Raw genomic sequence first — 20000 nt, 5'->3', positions numbered from 1 at the left:
TCATGGACTTATGGTGAACAGAGGAAGAATTACTTGCCAGACTTGGTCTGGGCTGGTAATGAGGCAGTCCAGCCTCAGATTCGTCTTCTGTGCAGTGGTAATAAGATCAGTCAGAACATTTTAATGACTACTGAGTGGGACTGGTGCAGAAAATGTAAAGACTTGTGTACTATTTGTCTGTTATAACTTGTCTACTGGAAAGGACATGGGATGCTAGTTCTTTTACTTGTTTCATTATTTTGGGTGTATTATTTTTTTCTTCTTCATTGTGTGTTCCAATACCCAGAGATTGGGATGGAGGCCTTGAGGGGAAGAAGGTAACACTGTAGCTCTCCCAAACAGGGTGTCTGGAAGTCCTAGAGCAGCGGGCAGACCTAGTGAGAAGCCACTTTAGGAAGCAAGAACCCCTCCTTCCCACGTGACTGCCTGACTCAGCAGGTAATTTTCCAGGCAGCAGGAGACTTGGAACTGGTTTGACAAGGGCATTAAGCCAGTCAGGGACCTGGTTCCTGTGACTTAGGCACCACACAAGGGTTGTTATAGTTTGTTAAAAGCCCAGCTAAGAACCAATGCCCCAGTCCCTGGCCACATTTGCTTTAATTCATCTACTTTGGAGTTGTGGTTGCTTCTAAAGTGTATCAGGCAATGTGCTAGGCATTTAGAGTGAAAAGGAGATGAGATTGACAATGTCTTTCCCTAAAACACTAGGGACAGAGGCATACAAAGGAAAATTATAAAATCATAAAATGAAAGATTATGTGAGTGTATGTTATTGCCCAGCAGTTTCTTTTTTCATGCAACTTTCATCATTCCATGAAGTTAGAATGTGTCTGATGCATATCCTAATGCCAGCTGTCCTGGAAGAACAACAGGGACCAGAATATGTTTGGTTTTTACAGATATTTGCTTTTTTCCTGGTTCTAGTGAGGGTTCCAGGATCACCACCAGGAAGATGAGAAAGACCTAGGACTGTCAGTGACCTCTTTCCTTCTACCTTTGAGAGAGCCTATCAAATAAGGGATTCAATCCAGGAAGGGGAGGACAGATTATGTCTTCACCTGAATCCCTGGTTACAGCAATGACTGAAGTCAGTTTCAGCCCAGACCTCCTTGCTAAACCAGTTGGAGGGCCTGAGGATTTAGCTCAGTGGTCACACTGCCTGCTTTGCAAGCACAAGGAGCAGAGTTCGGTCCACAGTACCAAAACAATAAATAAATAAATAAATAAATAAATAAATAAATAAATAAATAAAGGAAATAAACCAGTTGGAATTGGGCTTCTGTACTTTGCAACAAAAAGATCTCCAACTGGTACAGTTATATTTGAAACACAAGGTTCTGTGAGAACAAAAATTCTGGGGTTGAGAAAAGGTGACACAAAAAGGAGAACTACATTCTCATGAGGGTATAGGAAGGAACACTATAGAGATCCAGAATCAAGGAAGGACATGGTGAATTTAAATGCCTTAAAAATTGTTCTTTTTACTGGGTGTGGTGATGCATGCCTATAATCCCTTACCCGGAAGGCTGAGGCAGGAGAATCGCTGTGAGTTCTAGACCAACTGGGCTACATAGTGAGTTCTAGGTCAGTCTCAACTACATAGTGAGAACCTGTCTCAAAAAACAAAACAAAACAAAACAAAAAAAACCCCAAAATTGTTGTTGTTTCTCAAGTAACTCATGGACACCAGTGATTATAGCAGCAGAAGCTGGAGGAGCTAAATCCTAGACAATTGGACCAAGAACATGTGGTAGCTCTACATAGCGGAACGCTACCGGGTTATACAGAATGACAAATTTGAGACATTTGTAGGAAAGTGGATGCACCTGGAAAATGTATGGTTGAGTGAAATCAGGCACACAAGCTCAACTATCATATGGTATCATTCATCCGAGTGAGGGAAAGTGCAAACAAAGACAAGCATGGTAGGATAGAAGGGGACAAGGGGACAGATCACTTTCAATAGGGAAGGGGTCCAAGGGGACAAAGATGAAGGGTGGGGAGGAAGGGAAGGAAAAATGCTGAATAAAGACGTGCCATGTACAGGAACCCAATAACCACAATGAATATAAAAGTTAAATGCCATAACATGAGCTAGGATCAATAATATCCATAAGAGTGAAGACCAAGGTCAGGGAATTAGAGGAGGGAGGGAGGGAAGGAAAGGCAATTCCAAAAAAGAAAGCAAGCTGTAGTAAGTCATGAATTCACTCTCCATGGTGACTGTACAGGGAATGTCCTGCAAACACGCACTCATACATTTTTTTAACTGTTAAAAATAATTGTTATGGCTGGACCTAAGTTTGCGAGTGGTAAGAGCGTGTGTATATGTCTGGGAGGAGGGGTAGGAGAGGTATTGCCTTCCATCGCTGTCACCTACTTACCTCAAATGTGCCACCAGTTCTTTTATCTGAATCGGAAATACGTAATAGGGATGATGCAATGTTTAAATGAGATTAGTAAAATAGACACAGAAAGTTCCTGTCCATGCCGATGGCTGGTTAAGCAAGATCCCCAAGCCCCTTCTGCACTGCTGTCTCCATCTGCTGCCGCATTTACTTCAGGAAAGGGAATATATCTGCCCCAGAGACTGGGCCTCATCTCTCACAGACATGTCTCTGGGCACAACATCTAGCATTAGGCAGTAAAAGGACATCTAGCTGTCCACAGGCTCAGGCTGGGCATCAGCCAATCCAGCTGGAGAAGCAATAGTCCAGCACCAGCAGATCACAGCAGATCAAGACTCTCAGCCATCAGCTCCTTGAACCACCCAGACAGGTAGCAGAACACAAGGCTGGCCATGGATGGCCTCCAAGGGATCCAAAGGGCCACTGGACAACTTTACCATCTCTCAAAGTGTCCATCCTTAGCAGCCTTCCAGGTGAAGGAGTTGACATGTCATACCATTCCCATTTTCTTTAACTGGGTTAGCATAACTTCATTCTGGGGTAAAACAATCCATTCTATATATCAGATAACATTTTTTCAAATCCTTAGCATGGTGCCCGACAACAGTAATCAAGAAAGGAAGGAGAACTACTACAATGATTTGAGGACAAGGTGAAAAAACGTACAAGTCCAGAAGTCAGGTGCAAAAGCAAGGGCTGGGAGCAAAGAAAGCTTTTAACTCAACTAATATTTGTTAAATCTTTTATATATGCTAAGCCCAGCTCTTGGCATGGGTGAAATAGTTATAAACACAATTAAAGAAAGTCTAAAGTAGATGGAAAGCATAAATAAGCTAAGCAGGACAATATCCTGTTCTTTCAGATTTTATCTCTACTGGGACAGACAAAGGTGAGCAAACAAATGAATCAGTGACTTAATGTCAGGCAGGAATGAAACATATACTGGAGTGAAAGGATGGGAAGGGACAGGAGGTCACACAGGTACGCTGCTCAGGAAATGGCTTCCAGAGCTGCCTTTGGGTGTGGGATTTCATAATGCAGCAAAGAGAGGAGCTCTATGAAGTTGATGTCTGGAGAATCACAGAGCCGACAGAAAATGCAAAGTCTGAGACTGGAATGACCTGGAAATGTTGCAAAGATCACAGAAGGCTGAGAAACATTGAAAACAAACAAACAAACAAACAAACGTAGTCAAACAATTCCGAGCTAGAAACAATGAAGAGCTGAGCCCATAAAACTGTAAAAATGCAGAAGCATAAAAGATGGGCTGTTTTTTTCCAAAGGGAAATAAAAAGCCATGGTGGGATTTATAGAAAGGAGTGAAGCAATGATTTGTTTTCTGAAGATTGTTTTGCGCTTTGCTGGGGCTGCTCTGATGGGCACCACATGGCGAGGAATGAAGAAACATAAGCAAATTTGTTTCCCTACAGTTCTGCAGTGGGGAGGTCTGAGATCCAGGCACCAGCAGCCTGATTTCTCCTGTGGCCTCCTCTTCTCCCTGTCTTCTACTGTGGTCACCTCTGGGGCTGCCTGCCCTAAATGTCTGCTCCCTGTCCAGTTATAGTGGATAAGGGCCACATGGGTGACCTCATTTTAATATATTGCCCCATTAAAAACTTTACCTTCAAGTGTTATAGGAACATTCTAGAGAACTGAGGATTGTTATTCCAACATAAGAATTTTAGGGGACATAATTGAGCCCACAAACAATTACTCTGGCTACTGTGGGGCATGTGTGGAGGAGGCCCAGGTAGGGACTAAAGCCAGAGAGGTTTTTTTGAAACAGTTAGATTTTGAAAATCTGAGAAAACATTGGAAATAAATTGATAGTAAAGAGTAAGGAAAGTAGAAGTTGAGCGAATGATGTTGGTTCTGTATTTACCAAGATGTGGATGACTCGAGTACAAGTTTGGAAACCTAATTTTATCCACCACCTTCCTCACAAGTGCAAGGACCCGAGTTCGATCCCAGGTACCAAAAAAAGAAAAAAAAGAAAAGAAAAAAGAAAACCTAATTTTATTTTGCATATGGCAGGTTTGACATGGCTATGGGCATTGGAAACCAAAGAGAGATGCTGACCTTGGAGCCCAAGGGAAACATCAGAATTTAAGTTCCTGCCGCAGTTTAATCTGTGAAGCTCTGTGCTTCGATATGGTCTCCAGAGGACAGGATCTAAACCCAAAGAAGGGCTGGCTGCAGATCTCTGCAGACTCTAGTCTTCCCAGGGAAGAATAAAGAAGATAAGCAATCAAAGGAGACAAAGAAAGAGGAAAAGAAGCAAGATTACATGGAATCCTTGAAGTCCAGTGAAGAATAATTTAAAGATAGACTGAGGAACTGTGCCATCTGCTGTGGAGAAGCCTCAGACAGAGCGACTCCAAAGAGAGCCAGGGCACTGACCTTTGGATTTGGCAATATGAAGACTGTCAGTGACCTTTCCGAGAGCAGCTTCAGACAACAGTGGCTGTGAGATAAAGAGACTCTGGGAGTAGGGAAATGAATTCATCGAATAAATTTGCTGAAAGCATATGCTGGAAAACAAAGCAGAGAAATAGAACAGAGCTCGGAAGAAGTTGTGAGTGACACAGGAAAGTTCAGGGAGTGTTTCACCCTTTAAATGGAGAAATATTAGAATAAGGCAGAATCGTCGTGAAAGAATACAGGAGATAATTTCAAAAGGACAAAAATAGAACCACAGGCAGAGCAATCCAGGGGCACCCGGTGCACACATTGCAGGCTTGTTCTCTGAAAGTGTGGATGAATCGCCGATGCTGAATTTTAATCTGGTGCTTCCCCCACCTGTTTCTGTCTGTTCCCGCTCTTGCACTAGGTGTGAACAGAACTCTGCATTTGATCTAACTCCTTGCACAGAATTCACAACCAATAGCTAGAATTAGAAACTTGTGCAACTCAAGAATTAGTACTTGGAAGTTACTGACCTTGCTTTGCTAAATAAAAATTTTCCATCAGTCCTTATTTCTGTGCCAAGTCTACTTTGTTTTTGCTAGGAAGCTTCCTGGTAGGATTTGCACCCATTGAAATACACAACAGGCACTTATCAGTGCCTACCTCCAGTTTCCACTGTGCTGTCAACGTGCTAGAGAGGCCAGGGTAAAATGAGAGCCAGGACAAGTCCACAGAAAAGAAGGAGGGCTGGAGACACAAGTTTCAGTGACTGCACTTCCCTGAAAAAGAGTTTTCAGGAAGGTTCTTAGTTATTTCCAACTATGTGCTTCCAAACAGAGTCCGTACTTAGAATTAGCCCAGTGTTCAGACAGGGCTTTACTTTATTGAACAGCCTGTCAATAATGTAAACTTCTGAGATTCCATCTCGCCAAGAGCTGCTAGCAAGCTTTCCTGGAGGAGGCATTTGCAAATTTAAAACATCCCCAAACAGAAGTCTAGACTTGCAGCAGGTGCTAAATTAAGATCTATTTATTTTGAATACATCTTGCCTTGCATGTTTACATTAATTGAGGCTACTGACCCATTGCAAAATAGGTTAATAAACTGAACTTCGGTAGGCCCTGGCTAAATTTCAGGTGGGTCATTTCAAGATATAGTATTAAGAGGGATACATTAATTTCCAAACTGTCTCTGCTGTCCAAGAGTTCATCCGATGTCAGGCAACAAGGTGATGATTAGCAAATCACTGTATATTCATTTATGACCATGTTAAAACACAGACACTGTAGGTACATCCTCTATAGCATTTCCTGTAAAGCAGATGATTGGGATTTTGGGAGTGGGCTGTCGCATGGGCTGTAGGAGACTGTATTGTAGGAATGGTACTAAGGAGTCTATGGTGATGCACATAAAATGGGGTTTCTCTCTCTTTACAGCATTAATATCATTAAGACTTCAATAACACATACACTTAAATCACTCAGTACTCTTCTCAGTTTGGGGATATAGCATGATATAAGATAGATTGTATAAAAAATGAAATGAATACAACTCTTGTACTTAAAATACTCTACAAAACATAGCAAAAATAACAGAGATTGGCTGCAGGCAGGTTTTGTTCAATTTCTAAATCCATGGGTTTTATACTACAGCAGCAATTGACAAACTCATTTGCAGTGAATAGGGCTTGTTTTGCTACCTATTTGTGCATTAACTGGGTTGTTTTCCCACACAACAGCAGAGTTAAGCAGGTGCAAGAGAGAACATGATGCCCTCAAACCCAGCCGTTTGCATAGCAGTCCCAGTAGACTCCTGACCCCTGTGTCATTCTGCACAGGGAACAGGGAAACCGCAGCTTCACCACCAATTTCATCAGTGAGGCCAGTGAGGCCGTGAGCAGCAGGAACCTGGACTGAGAACTCAGAAAAACTAGGCAGTCTTCAAAGAGAAGCTGGAAGTGTGAGAGTAAATTGAATAGCCGAATGTCTTCCCTGAGAGTACATTCTTTCTTCCTCCTCTGACATCTGCTGTCTTCTCTGCATGGTCCGAAGACAGCCATCCCATTTCCTAATTTCTCATGGAATCAATGTCCAGATGAAAAAAAAACAAAATCTATGTCTTGTGTTCCACTTTATGAAGTGGAACTCTCCAAGTTCTTCCCAGAAGATCCTTTCTTCTTATGTCATTGGCCAGAATCATGCAGCAGGCCCATTTTTAAACCAGTCACTCACCATGATCAATATGACAGGTTGAGTCCAATACTGATTTCCTCCCGAGGCTGAAGAAGAATCCACTTTGTTCTGACATTGAAGACACCCTCTGCCTTGTGATGAAAATCAGGAATGTTAGAAATGAGAATGCTAAAGAACACCAATGGTATCTGTTATATCAGCTGAAATGAGGTGTGCTTGCTTTTACAAAGTATCACAAGATAAATAAGCAAAAAAGGGCAGGATTCATGAAAGCAGGCATGATTTTCTATCTTGTTCACTGCTATAGAACAGAGTTAAAACAGTGCTAACAATTCTGTTCCATCAGATCTTCTTTCTCTGACAAGTTTACTTTACCTTGTCTATTAAACTTCCTGATAGGCCCTCTACTCATTGAAGAAAAAAACAAAAACAAAAACAAGGAAGACTAATTTTGAAGACTAATTTCAAATTTCCAATGGGAAGCAAGAAACCCCAACATGAAAAGGGATTAAACCACAAGAATACAGCAGTAGCAGCCTCAGTGTCAAATGGCAATAAACTCCTTCACATGATCTCAGACACCTGACGGGAAGAAAGGGGAAATTTCTTGATGAGGATGATGACCCAGCTATGGAGTCACGGAGGTCAAAACCATGTAGGTCCACTTCTGTCATGGACAATGTGATTCTCCAGCACCCTTCACAATTATAGCCTGGGAGAAGGGTTCGTTTATTGTGGTCACCTCTCTTCTCATTTCATCTTCTTGCAGCAGCCTAGGAGAAGCAGGAAAGGCCCCTGTAGAGAGAAATAGGTATAAAAAGGACCACTTCCAGCATTTACCTTGGCCAGGCAGCACCATGCTGTTTGAGTGGGTTGCACAGAGTTAAGCAATTCTGTAACTTGAAGACTTTTATTGTGCATATTCACCACCTGTGAGATGTTGACATCAACCTGGGGAGACAGGAATGAACAAAGAAGTGTCCCTGCCCTGAGGACGTACAGAAACCAGCTTGCAGTGAAGGTGTACTAGGGAGGAGTTTCTGGAAAAGGTCACTGTGGGAGAGCTGGGACGTTGGCCAAGTTAACTAGGGTGAGACCTGCAAAGAGAGCCAGGCCCTTGGGCGGGAGTGAAAAGCATGTTGGGCAAAGCCACTGGACAGCAGCCCAGGTCGATCAGACACTCAGAGCCTGTGCAGGGAGAGCAGTGTGTGGGCCTCAGTCCTGAGCAGATCCATGCTGCTCTACCCACTCATTCATTTATAGTCTCTCGTAGCCTGAGACACGCAAGCCACCTCAATCTTTCTGGTACTTCTGATATACTAAAAATTAAACAAATGCTCAGAAATATCACTCTTTAATAATGACTCACTGTCCTGAAGAAAATATCACTACAAATATTTTGATGTGAGGTTTATAAAAATAATAAACTGCAGCAGTACTCTGAAAATAGGGCATGAGTTTAAAATTCTATGGAAAACCTTTTTCCCCCAATTCTGGAAGTTTGTATGATGCTGCACATGTAATCTCATTTGAAGAAGTCTTAATAAAATTCTAAACTTATAGACATCGTTTACTTTAAGTCAAACATAGTGATATTCCTCATATACTTAATCCATTAATTTATGAGTATTTACCATAAGGAAGAACATTCTAGAAACTGTACATGGAGACAGTCGTAGAAAAATAGAGTATAGCTCTGCCTTCACAAACCTTTCGGACCCCAGGGGTAAGAGGCATGTTAAAGAAATGCAAATAATTTCACTACTCTGTATTATTTGAATTTCTTTGAAAGAGAAAAATCTTCCTGTGTCTCAATTTCTGTTTATTGAAAAAAGAGTGAAAAAAATATAACTAGCAATTGACCCTAAGCTTACAAGTGCTATTTTTAATTAGTCTGTGGAGAAAATTTTGCTCAAAGCCAACTAGATAAAAGGCAAACAGTGGTGGTTGCTGTATCAGAGGGACAGAGGCGCTACTTAGGAAACACCTGGTAGAGCCAGAGCATCTCCTCTAGTCCTAGAGGGACAGGGAAAGAATAAACATGGGGAGGAAGATGAATGGCAGAAACCTCATTCACAGAGATTAAGCCACTCATACTGGAATCTTAAGAATGGTTTTTATAGTTCTATCCACTCATTCATTTCTCAGAAATGCAAGTTATCTAAAAGTCTTTTTGCTAGCCCAAGCAAGGCCTTATTTATGTAAATATTTCTAACCCCAAAAGCAGTAGAGAGCAAGCCTTGACTTTCAGACATCATGACTCAACCCCAGAAAGCCAAGTGTATCTGTTCAAAGAAGAGTCTGGTATTAAACACCAACTGGAAAGGTACAGGTTGTGAAGAAAAGGTAAGAAGAACAATTCTTGTTTCCCACAGTGATTCTTCTGCCAAGATATATCCCCCTCTCCTTGCTTCCTGGATGGGTGAGTGCCTTTCCTTCTTCACACACTTCCACAATGCTATTGTTTTTGCCTAGAGCCAGCTGGGACTGAATCCTCCAGAAACTGTGAGCCAAGTTAACTGTCTTTAAGTTGTGTTGGGTACTTGATCCCCACCATGGGAAATGGAGTACAGAATGCAAGCTCCCTTGGTACAGAGCTCTCTAAACTGAGCAGAGGAAGCATTTATTGATTTATTTTGTTCTTGAGGTGCAATATAGGACTAATAAGGGCCAGAGCCTCTTGAGTTTCTTTTCTTCTGTGGCTTCTCTGAACCAAATTTGGGATCTTTAACTTCCCAGATGTACATCCCAGGCAAAGCTGACAGCCAAACCAAATGAGACACAGTCTTCCAACCCAGCTTTTCTGGTGCCTGAGCTAAGTGACAAACACTGCCACTTCAGGAAAATAGACAACCTGACCTCTTTCCATCCCTTCTAACAGTTTATTGGGCATTTACCCATTGATTTAACAGCATAAACTTCCTAAATAATGATGCCATTTTGTCTGGCAATAAAATTCATCTCTAGAAGTAGTTTTGTTCATTAGCATGCTAAGTGTCTTGTCAATTTCTGCTATCAATTTTCACTTTCTGCCTCCTATTTCTAAACATTCCTGGTTAGATGTTCATGCAGAACCACACAGATTTTGACTATATTGTCCGTGTATCTAGTGTCATATTTCCAACATTACAGTTGACAACAGTTCCACAAATCCAGACAAATACTGGCATAATTAGCACCTTCAAATTGCAGTTTTGAGAGCAGGGATGCTTCCATCATTACAATGTATTAGAAGAACTTGTGGCTTGCAATTAGTAGTATGGCCCCGGCTACATCTGTGTGTTTTCAAAGTCAATGCAGGAAATACTACTTAAAACACAAACATTTTTCTCTGCCATTTAGAGTTCTCAAGTTGCACTTGGCACCCCCTTTCTATCGACAGCACTGGTACACAGCAAGTGACCCACAATTTACTGAGGAAGAAATGGGGGCATTACAATTCTGAAGAGCTCCAGAAACTGAGGCCTCAAGTTTCCAAATTATTTGTCCAAGAATATCCTAAGCAATGCAGACAGGCTGTCAACAAGACTCAGGATAACAAAAGCCATGCTGTATGGATAGTGTTGCTCATTAGGAAGGAATATATAAATCAGTAAGGAAATAAATGAGTAAAGCAAATTTTAAAAGTTCCATATGCATACCCTTTGCAGTTACAAAGAATAATTTTGCAAATCACATTGAAACTTAACATAATTCTAATGAATTAATACAATAATAATCTAAACCTAACGTAAGCTGGATATTTAGTACTGGAGTTATTCTTGGTGTATTTTTCCTTATCTGGGCCTCAAGTTTCTCGAAATGAAGGGTTGTTTTGTTAACTTCTGTGCTCCATGATCAATAAGTTGGCTAAATTAGAGGACTAATTTACCATGAGGAAGAGATTTAGTATACTGAAGCCAGAGTGATGATTGAGAAGGCCTCATTGCTTTCTGATGTTAAGATCACTGTGCCATGTTTCTTTATGGAATTGATTCTGACTCCACATCAGAGAAAAGGATCAAGACTTTGGAGTTAAGAAAGACTCAAATGGCTGCTAAGCTCCTTGCTAGGTGTCTGTAGACAGTGTCTTCTTCTCCTCCTCCTTCTCCTCCTCCTTCTCCTCCTTCTTCCTTTCTTCTTCTTACCAGGGATCAAACTCAGAACCTTGAGCTTGCAAAGCAGGCGGCGGAACCACTGAGCTAAATCTATGGCCCCTGTAGAAAGTTTTTAACATCCATTAATTCCCCAGTCTTGATTTCTTCATTTTTTGCATGTGAAGATAATATTTCTCCCTTCGGGGAAATGCAATAAAATTCTATGAACTGCATTTAATGTATCTAGTTATATGAAAGAGAGCTGTTGGGTGTACACCCTGTCCCTAATATGGAATCCTATTGCAGCAGGATTGCCAAAGTCCTTTCCAGAATGATTCTGCAAAAAGCTATGGCATCATTTCCTACTCAGCCTCTATAATGATGCCTTTAAAAAGCCGCCAATGTCTTCTGGGCCCCCTGATTCGTTTGCTTTATGAGAAGAAACCTGTGGAAAAATGGAAAGAAGGACATGAAACGTGTGTCCTCAACTACCTCGTGAGCTTCTGACATTGTCATTATATAATTCTGACTCACAGTTCTGTTTTCACATGTGAAATTTGTTGAGTGCAGAGATTTCCTAGTTGTATGATGCTTTGTGGAGGTCTAGATTCTATTTCGTACTTGAAATTATGATTTCTGACAGGATCTGGACTATTTAGGTGATGTTTAGAGGCTAAAAGATCTTGATAGGCATTAAAAAAAGATATCAGCACATTAAGAAAAGAAAGAGATGAGGAAACATATGAAGATGGGAACAATCTAAAGATAAGAACAGATGTGGGTAAACCCTAACACTTTTGCTACAAAAGATTCTGCAGGAAATCGGTGAAGAAATCCACATAAATATGTGGAAAGGTATTAAAGAAGATAATTACTAAATAAAAGTTGATATTCAAAATGATGGGGAGTCAAGTAAATAATTATCCAATATTCCCTACCAGGAAGTTGATCTTTTTCTAATTATCTTCTCCATTAACACTTAATTATGACAACATTTGGAAGGATCTTCTCAGCAGGAATCTTAGGTATCAAAGGGAATGGAGGTCATAGAGCTGGATGATAGTCATGGAATTCTAATTCTGCTACTCCCTGTGATCTTCCCGATTTTGAGTCATCAAATAAAATTTTAATTGCCTGTCCATGTCATGCAGAGCACACGATTAGAAATACAGTGCAGAAAAATATTAGTTAAGATGTTTGGAATGTTAGTTAAGGTAGATATTAATAAGCATCAGAGCATAAGCACAATATTGCAACTCCTATTAAAATTAGGTAAGGACAGTTCTAGATCATGGATAGATTGGAGGGTGAATGAGTTGGTGTCTTGGTTATTTTTCCATTGCTAGGACAAATTCCTGAAAGTCACAAGTTAAAGAAGGACAGGTTTGCTTTAGCTCATAGTTTGTAGAGGTTTCAGCCCCTAGTCAACTGGCTCTAAGGCAGGGTGACCTGGCAGGGGGTCATGGCAGAGGAGAAACAGTCCGTGGCAGGGTAGTCCGGAAACAGCTTATAGCACGGGGAGCAGAAGGCAGACAGATGTCCTTGTTTTTTCCCTTTTTATTCCATCCACTCTGCATATCTGATGGTTGTGCCACTCACACCCAGGTTGGATCTTCACTCTACTCAAGTATCACACACCAAGTCCCAGTTACTCCCCAAAGCCCACCTGCCACCCATGAGTACTGAAAACATTGGAAGAACATCTAAATAAAAGCTGGAACAGTTGGGATATGACTCTGTTCCACCTAGTATTCCAAAGGCCCATGATGAGAACAGTTCTGTCAGCTCCACTACACTCCCTTGAATGGAAGAAGTATGCAAAGGAGTGTGCGTATGAGGTTTTCATGGACTGAGCTCCAACAAAGTTGCTCACATCCATTTTGCCACATTTCATTAGAGTGAGGTCTATGTTCCAGCCACGCCCAAGTGTGAGTATAGGGATTCACTTTGACATGACTGCAACTATCTGGGTCACAGCGCCATGAGTGCCCCAGAGCAACTCCAATCAGTTTTCCCTCCATAGTTTTCCAGCCTGCTATAGACAAAAGGATTACAGTGGTATGTGAAGCTCTACAACTGGATCCTGGCACTAGGAATATGCCCGACTCTCTCACGTTAGTTTAGATAAAGCAGGTACATCCTGAAGTCACTTTTGTCTTGATCAGAGTGTGTTCACTCTTCTTTGTGATCCAGTTGCAGAGGTCTGGGTGGTCGTGCTGCCACCCAGGACCACACGTCTACCAGTAAATCCCCCAGTAAATTGCATTCTGCAATGTGGGCTCTATCTGTCTCATGGCTTCTGCCTCTAAGAACCTGGGGGCCAGCTCCCACACGTTGGAAGTGGGTCTTTTGGAAGAGCAAGTTTAGCAGAAAGGTGTGACCTGGCTTTGGGACCAGGAAGAAGAGAACCCTGGTAGTGTGTAGCTAATAGATTGCACCAGGGGCAGAAGGAGGCCTAAAGAAATGTTCAGCACTGTGGGAAGATGTAGGTGTGTGAAAAAAATGTCTTCAGTACATGGGTATCCCAGACTTATATGAAAACATGTGGGAGGCAATTAACTCACAATTAATAATAATCAAGAAAATGCCTTATGAAGAGAGGTATAGGGGCCGGGGATTTAGCTCAGTGGTTCGGTGGCCTGCCTTGCAAGCACAAGCACAAGGACCCCAGTTGAATCCACAGTAGCCCCCCCGCAAAAAAAACAAAGATATAGAAAGAAATTGATATATCTGGGACAAAAAGTCTTCAATGAATACTCCACAAGTGATTTTAGTAAAAAAAAATAGTCTAAAATAAATATTTTGCAAGGTGCAAATATGATACTTAAATGGCCCATCAGCAAAGAGAACTTTAGTTTCCCACTCTTAGTTACAGTCCCGCTGCTTCATGTTTGCTTGTTTAGGTTCATTAAACCGACACCAGGTTGCCCATTAATCATCTCATTTGTCTCCATGAGGACCAACCGCAGGAACTTGTCTTTCTTGTGCGCTGCTGTATCTGTAACACTGAAGGCCTCACAGATTGACTAAGAGACTTCATTTTCTGTGAAGCCAAGCCACACAGACAATGGAAAGTCAAAGCTGGAGGACACATTAACAGCGACTAAGTCCGCAGTGCCCTAGCAATAGCAGCATCAAGAACACAAAAGATGACCAGGGCTAATGAGGATGTGGAGATATGGGAAAACTGTTGCTGGGAATGCAAATTGGCTTAGCCATTACAAAGAATAATAGCGGGGTTCTGAAAAATCAAAAATTGAAATCATATCATCTAGCAATCCCACTACTGGGAATATATTTTAAAGGTGGAGAAATTTACATCCCCATGGCTATAACAGCTTTATTTTACAATAGCCAAGATATATAATTAACCTAAGTACTCATCAGCTGATGAATGGATAAAGAATATGTGCGGAAAGGGCTAAAGGTGTAGGGGAAGAAGGAAGGGTAGGGGAAAGGGAATAAGGGAAAAGAAAAATATGAGAACATGAAAAAATGGAAATGAGTTTGTAAAGGGGGAGGGAGGAGGAGTGAAGGGAGGGCAGGGACAAGGGGAAAAAATGAGAACCAAGACCTGTCCTGTAGAGGTACAAGATCCCAATGATGAATGTAACTGTACTGTATCCCTAAAATGTACCAATAAACTCAATAAAAAATAAAATAAAAGAATATGTGGTAAATAATTACACCAGAATACTCTGCAGCCATAAAAATAACAAAATCCTGCTATGTGTGACAGTGCAGGGAGAACCGTAGGACATCGTGCTGAGTGAAATAAGCCAAACGCAGGAAGACAAATCCTGCATGATCTCACTCATATGTGCCGATTGACCTCATAGAGGCTGAAAGTGGAACAGTGGTTATCAACGCTTGGGGGGAACAGGTGGAAGGGAAAGAAGTTGATCAATGGGCCCTAAGTTACAGCGAGGAGTAAGAAGTTCCGAGGGGACATTGCCCAGTGGGGTGACAACACCATACCAGTGACAACAATACCGACAACACCGTAAGAATAGCGATGTGTATTACAGAAAGCTGGAAGGAGTGACCGTGAATATCCTCCCCATTAGAAACGACGTGTTTGAGGAGACAAATATCTTTAATTCCATTTAAGCACTATATACTGCATACTTATAAAAATCACATGGTCCTCCATTGATATGTACGGTTTTTACATTTTTTACGTATCAGTTTAAAAATTAATTTAAATTGTGAAACAATTTAGGAAAGAATGCCTGATACCAAACTTTCTACACTAAAGAAGTGAGGGCTCAGGGAGTCAACAGAATTCTCCAAAATGACCTAGAAATTCTCGAACCACGTTATAAAATCCAATATTGCGCCTTTCTGCTTTGCTACAGTGAGCTAAGAGTAACATTTAACTGGAGATGGATCGGGGGCCAATCTGAACGTTTTCACACTAGCTGTTCAAATCTTCAAAACTGATCTGTCCGCTTAAGAGTAAAAGCCGCACTGAATGTCACAATCCTACTCCCCTTTGCGGTGCTACGTGGCTGCACAAGTGGGAGTCATGTGACTGCGAGGACTGGACTCCTCCCCACGTGAGGACAAGGCAGAGCCGATTTACATGGGAAGCTCCGCTTCTCATTCTCGGGTGGGCAAGTGGTACACAAAGAAAGCACTGTGGAGAGGGAGTTCGACTTCCTTTCAAGTCAGAAGAATGCAAAATACAAAACAAAGTGACCTTCATTTTATTTGGCAATCTAACAATTTAAAAAAGAGGATTAATCTAGTGTTCCCTAATGTGCAAGAAAACAAAGCTTCCAATGTACTGTGCAGATGTGTATTAAAGATCTATTTAGTTTTTTTCTTTTGCTTTTTCCTCTTCGAGAAGCATTTCCTTTTCTAGAAATTCATCATTAGTACTGCCACAAAACTGTTGAATTTGCTTGTGGCTATATAGGTATTGACAGATATCGATCGTATTTACATGATAAAAATACTAAAACTGTACTACATATAAACATGTATAGGGATATCCGTGCTGTATTTTGACTGGTGATGACAAAAGCTTTATTTAAAAGAGTATCTTAGTTTTAGATTGCAAAGTTCTTAAACATGGGGACAGTTCTAGGCCTTAGAGAAGCAACAACACTCCTTTATCATTTTTCTGCTCTGACACTGACAGTGAAGTGGGAATGATAAAGTTGTAAAGCAAACATTTACAATACAGCATACTTGGAGGAAAACCATGTGAAATTATAGAGAAGGGTCTATACTCGGTGCAAGGAAGAACCAAATTCTCTGAGCCTCAGACTCTTCTGCAGCCTGAATATGGCTGGCATTTTCCAAAGTTATTTGATTCAAAGGGACTTTTGAAATTACGCTTTATTCATGGAACACAAAAGGCAAGCCATGTAAATCAATGCATGCTTTTGATTTAAAGATTCTTTCAATAACGGTTACAATGAAAAAAAATTTGCTTAGTATTAAAGTTTAATCTGCGATCGGCTTTGAATGCTGTTTACATGTAGAGTGAAATTATAAAGCACGACGCATAATTCAGACCACGGATCCTGTCACAGATTGTGTGCGCTGCAGCTGGCCCTAATGTTAGGTGCTCATGCATCAGGGCGGTCCCCGCCAGGTGACACACTGGACCTTCTAAAGACGAGGAAGCTTTTGACAGACAGACTGCCACCTGTAGTAGGAGCTTCTGCGTTGATGCATTTTACATATTTTATTGCATTAATTTTAATTTATATACATTTCATAAATAGGAAAAATACTACTAGGGCTGATATTTTTCCAAAGATTTATTAATAACTCTGGCAATGCTTATGATCCAGGGCAGATTTATACTGCTGCTTTTCAAAAGCCATAATTCCTTTTTTATTCCAAAACAGAAGAAGGAAGATCACAGAAAATCTTTTGATGATCTATAATGCAACATATATATAAATGGAAAACTCCACTACTTGGTAGGAGGGATTATCCATAGAAGCAAATATATTTTAACTTTTCCAAGCCCTCAACTATTCAATCTATCAGAAAGCAAATATTTATTCAGTCTATGCAAAGTTCGTGTCCAAAGTTCTGTGCTCAGAGATATGCGTATAAGAGTAAAATATGTGTTCTAAGAGTTCACATGCGTTCTAGTGGAATATGAGGAAGGGAATAGAACAGTTAAATGTGTACATACTTACAAGTTGGGATAAGGGCTACGCAGGAAGAGTGCCAGAAATTTCACAAATCCATGACAGACAAGGAAATCTGGCTTTGTCTGGGGAGTGCAGGGCTGTGCTGTGTTTGAACTGAGCTAGGACAGGTAGAAGAGTTCCCTCTATGCTTCTCACACTCCTGGCTGCTGTCACACAGGCTCTGCCTCGGGGAAGTTCACGCCTACTTTTCCCTTCTGCTTGGAAACGAAGGCTAGCTCTTCCACTCCTCCTTCCCCAGTGTAAACCTTCTTTAAACACCTCAGGATATCTGTTTGCAAAGTGGCAATCTGCTGCCCCTAAATCTGGACACCGAAAGGGACTAATTTTATTCTTTTAGTCAATCATCTGAATTAGTTTGCTCTCTGATTTCTACAAAGGAAAATATTTTCCCTACTTTGCTCACTGATATGCTTCAATGCTTACAATAGTGCTTGGATATAGTTGGTTTTATTTTTTAATTTAACTACCAAGTAAATTAATAGTACTGAGAATAGAGTGGATACACAACTGTTTTAATTCAGCATTCTTAAAATGTAAGGTACCCCTTCAATAATTAAGGGATATACAATGATGAAATGTGACTTTTATTTATTTTTGAAGGTTATGGAATAAACATCTGGCAGTGAGAGGGGAAAGGAAGAGGTGAGAGAGAGAGAGAGAGAGAGAGAGAGAGAGAGAGAGAGAGAGAGAGAGAGAACCCTGAGTCCAGGGTGTTATGCAAACAGGTTTTCCAAGGTAAGTTTTAAGCAAGCAGGTGCCAGTGTTCCAGGACCTCAAGTAGGGTGCATGTAGCTGTCTCCCAGGGAGCTGGCCACCTTGCAGAATTTGTTAAAGCAGTGGTATCAGAATCAGCCACACAGAGTAACTTGGAGAAGGTATAGAACTGGAAACAGTCTGGGCCCTGTTAGTGGTATGACCAAGTCCAATTTATGTGCAGGATGGATTGCAAGGCAAAATAAAAGTATAAGATTTGATCATAATCCACTCTTGATGCCTCAGCCTCACTCTCCGCGGAAGGCAATTTTCATTCAAGGAAAGGGCATTTCTGGTGTTTATGTTTGGAGACTCAAGAGAAGATACTGGAGTGGAAAGCCGGAGAGGTGTGCAGTCAGGAAAACAGCTATTTCATGGTCATTCCCCCAGAGGCTGGAGGGGTTGACTGAGGAAGCAGTGGTCTCCATTAATGTCAGCCACCTTGCTCGTGAGCCCTTTGGCCATGGCAGTTTTGGAGAAACATCTGGCAAGATGTATACAAGACCATCAGCTGAGCAGACAGGGAGTTTAGGAGGAAAATCAAAGGTGTCTTGTGTACAACTGTGTCTTAGGAGTGGAAGTCCATGAGCCTTGCTGTGTGGAGGTTTAGAGTAAGGATGAAGTCATCTGCGGCACTGGGTGCAAAGTCCTCTCCGACTCAAAGGTCCTTAGTGGCAGCAGTGTCACCGCAGCTGAGGTCATCTGTGCTGACACATTGTCCAGCAGTGAGAGTTTGGGACAGGGTGATACTGTGTGGGATCTGGGCCTAGGGTGTTCTTTTCAAATGAGTAGGCACTGAAGTTAATGCAGACATCGGCAGTTGTCATTGTAGGTGGAAACAATGATCCAGTAGATGCTACAGATGAGGTAAGATGAAGAGTTTATAAAAAGAAATAAGTTAAGGCTGGGGGCGAACTAAAAAAGTTCAAAGATTATGTTCTGTACTAGTAAGTTTTCTTTTTGCTGAACCCAATACCAGACACTCAACTTGAATAGAGGTTTAATTCAGTTCAATTTAAGGGATTCTGTCCCAGGCAGCTGATTCTTGAGGCAGAAGCCTCATGGCAGAAGGGTGTGATGGAGCAAAGCTGCTTTGTTCATGGCGGCTGGGAAGGGGAGCAGGAAACAGAGCCAGAGAGGAAGGAGCAGGGACAGGAAATAAACCTCGAGAACCACCTCCGTGACCCACCCAGATACGTCTAGTGTTTTTCATTAATGCCCTGGCAGTTCTGAAGCCAATCATGTGGACATAATCAAGGTCAACTATCACAGTTTGGATTTAAAAAGGAGCCATTGCAAGATAATATTATGTCCTATTGGTAAATGGACTATTTGGGGTCTATTGGGAACAGGAAAGTCTACTGAATGTCTTTTTTAAAGAGCTCAGCATGGTACATTCTAGGAAGTGAAATGGGTGTCTTGGTGATGCCTGGTTATGCCTGTAACTCCGAAGGGAATACAGTCTGTGGCAAGGCCTCGCATTGGGACCTTAGAATACAGCGTATTGATTTACACTGGGGATGCTGGTGAAACAAGAGGCTTCCAAAGGTTATGAGTTTCATGGTTTTTGTTTTCTTTGTGTAGCTTGGTTACCTTGTTGATTTAGATGTTTAAGCTTGGCGTGAGCACATTTTGGAGATAGTTGCTAGTTTATAATAAATTTTCAGATGAGACCATTTGTCCCTAGGCATCCATTGTTAAGGTCAGTAAAAGTTTACACAAGGGCAGTTCCTGGGTCCCATTCTTTATCAGGGACAGACAAACTGGGTGAGGGATGGAAAACAAAACCATCACCCTGATCTCTGTCACCTCCATTCCCACAGTCTGCAAACCTTTATTATTTCCTCTCTGAGTCTCTGGAGCTTTCCAGGTGGTCAAAACTTTTTGTCATTTAAAACATTTTAGCCAGAGTTAAAGTTAAATGAAAACCTGTGTTGCAATCTGTGCTATTTTGTTATACAAATTCTTCATCATATAATTTTTTTT

The sequence above is a fragment of the Fukomys damarensis genome, unplaced genomic scaffold, assembly GCF_012274545.1.
Source record: "Fukomys damarensis isolate Sample0158 unplaced genomic scaffold, DMR_v1.0_HiC HiC_scaffold_35, whole genome shotgun sequence".
In the NCBI taxonomy this organism is placed as follows: Eukaryota; Metazoa; Chordata; class Mammalia; order Rodentia; family Bathyergidae; genus Fukomys; species Fukomys damarensis.
Note: the sequence above shows the minus strand (reverse complement) of the source record.